The sequence below is a fragment of the Carcharhinus amblyrhynchos genome, chromosome 9 (genome assembly GCF_965287045.1).
Source record: "Carcharhinus amblyrhynchos chromosome 9, sCarAmb.v2.hapA, whole genome shotgun sequence".
NCBI classification, from domain to species: Eukaryota; Metazoa; Chordata; class Chondrichthyes; order Carcharhiniformes; family Carcharhinidae; genus Carcharhinus; species Carcharhinus amblyrhynchos.
The window spans coordinates 50,024,272-50,027,143 of record NC_137332.1 but is presented as its reverse complement, the minus strand read 5'-3'; positions in this window follow the sequence as shown (position 1 = coordinate 50,027,143).

Genomic DNA, 2,872 nt, shown 5'->3' with positions numbered 1-2,872 from the left:
ATACAAGGAAAGATTAGAGAAATTGATCTTATTCTCCTTGGAGCAGAGAAGATTAAGAGTTAACTTTATTGAGGGTTCAAAATTATGAACAATTTTGAGAGGATAAAGGAAGATATTCTGTTTCCACTACTTGTATGTCAGTGACTAGTGTCAGTGTCAGGATAGCCAGCAAGAAAGCTGGGAGTGAGATGAAGAGAAACTTCTTTACTCAGAGTTGTTGGAATTTGCTGCCTGGGAGAACGATGGAAGTAGATTCCATAGAAGGTTTCAAAAGGGAACTAGATATATATTTGATGGTCATGAATTTAGAAAGCTACAGAGATAGAGTTGGAGAATGGGACTAGCTGGGTAGCTGCTTCGGGAGTTGGTGCAGACACGATGGACTAAATGGCCTCCTTCTGTGCTGTAAAATTCTATGATTCTAAAACTATTTTAAAATAGCATTAGAAAAAGTAAGATTCATTAAATGGAAATGGACTAATAGGGTCTGTGAAGCAACAATGTCTGTGTTCAAGAATCATGCTCAAATACAAAGATATCCACCAGCTTTTCTCTACTGCAAACCCTTCTCTTTAGTCTCCACAATCCTCAATTCAAACAAGTACAAAGATTTTGTCTATTTCTATGTCACAAAGATTGCGAAAGTATGGTCAACTGCTCCTACCACTTTTCTCCCTTCCCTAGCCCATCAGGTCAATCTTGGATCCCCTGGAACTTGAATCTTTCTCTAATTTCACTCTTAAATCTCATGCACTTCCTAATCTCATCTTGTCCACAAGTCTCTTGTTCCCTCACTCCTAATATCACTAAACTGCTGACCACCTCACTTTGCCTCCTGGATCCCATATTAGTTGTTCCGTCCTTGGATACTTTCAAAATTTGACGACATCAGCCTCTCCTTAAACCAATCATTGATATCCCATCCTTGCAAACTAAAGCATCAGCTCCGACCTCTCTGTCTTTAAGTTCTTGAATGTGTTGTCACACCCCAAATCCAAACCTTTCTTTCCAAGATCTCCAAATTTGAATCCCTCTTATCAGGTTTCTGACCCTGCCACAGTCTTGAAACAGCTCCAGTCAAAGTCATTAATGACCTTCTGTGACTGATGAAGGTAATTATGGGTAGCACAGTGGTTAGCACTGCTGCCTCACAACGCCAGGGACCCAGGTTCAATTCTGGCCTTTGGTAATTATCTGAGTGGAGTTTACACATTCTCCCCCATGTCTGCATGGGTTTCCTCCAGGTGGTCCAGTTCCCTCCCACTGTCTAAAGATGAGCATGTTAGGTTTATTGGCCATGCTAACTTGCCCTTTAGTGTTAGGGGATTAGCACAGTAAATACATGAGGTTTTGGGGTTGGAATTGTTGTCAATGCAGGCTTGATGATATTAAAGGATCTCTGCTTGACTTGTTTTTGGCACCTGACAGGGGTTGCCCACACTATCTTCCTCCAAGGTCACTCCTGTTCTTGTACAACTGTGTGGGACCTGCCTGATTCCATTCTTCCCTATTTAATCATAGATCAAGGATCAACTAGAATGGCTTCTCTTCCTGTTCCCTTTGGTATACCCAAGGATTTGAACTTGGTCCCCCACCCCCTCCTGTTTCTGATCTATTTGCTGTTCCTCAGGTGGATAGGGTCGTAAAAAGTGCTTTTGGTACATTGGCCTTTATAAATCAGAGTATTAAGTATAAAAGTTGGAGTGTTATGGTAAGGTTGTATAATGCGTTGGTGAGGCTGAGTTTAGAGTATTGTGTACAGTTTTGGTCACCTAGTTACAGGAAGGATGAATAAGGTTGAAAGAGTGCAGAGAAGGTTCACAAGAATGTTGCCAGGACTTGAGAAGCTGAGTTACAGAGAGAGATTGAATGGGTTAGGACTTTATTCCCTGGAGCGTAGAAGATTGAGGGGGGATTTGATAGAGGTGTATAAGATTTTGATGGGTATAGATAGAATGAATGCAAGCAGGCTTTTTCCACTGAGGCTAGGGGAGAAAAAAACCAGAGGGCATGGGTTAAGGGTGAAAGGAGAAAAGTTTAAAGGGAATATTAGGGGGGCTTCTTCACGCAGAGAGTGGTGGGAGTGTGGAATGAGCTGCCGGATAAAGTGGTAAATGCGGGGTCACTTTTAACATTTAAGAAAAGCTTGGATGGGTTCATGGATGAGGGGGGTGTGGAGGGATATGGTCCAAGTGCAGGTCAGTGGGACTGGGAAAAAAATGGTTCGGCACAGACAAGACAAGGCCAAAAGGCTTGTTTCTGAGCTGTAATTTTCTATGGTTTCTATGGTAACATCAACTGCAAACACAGTAACAGTTTCCACATGTGCATTGGCAGCACCTAAATCTAATTCACTACGACACCTGTTGACCCCTCCACTGCTTGTTTAGTGCTGGATAAGCAGAAATTTCCTTCAATTAAATATCCAATTAAAATACTGCAGAAGCTGGAAATTTGAAATAACAAAAGGGAAAATGCTGGCAATACTCAGCAGCATCTGTGGAGAGAGAACCAAGCTAACGCTTCAGGATGTGATCTTTCATCCTTAGTTGCACAAAATCCCCAGTCACCTGTCACTCTTGGGTTCACGGACCTACACCACAGAATCACAGTGGCTACTGCACATAAGGAGTCTCTTTGGCCTATTGTGTCTGCATCAGCTCTCTGAACAAGTAATTCACATAGCACTCTCCCCCATGCCGCCTCTAACACTGCCTTTTACAGAACACAGTTACATTCCCTTTGAATGCCTTGATTGAATTTATTCTCAGGCAGTGCATTCCAGACCATAGCCATGCTTTGTGTGACGATTTTTCCATGTGACACTTCTGCTTCTTTTGCCAATGACTTCAAACATGTGCATTCCCATTCT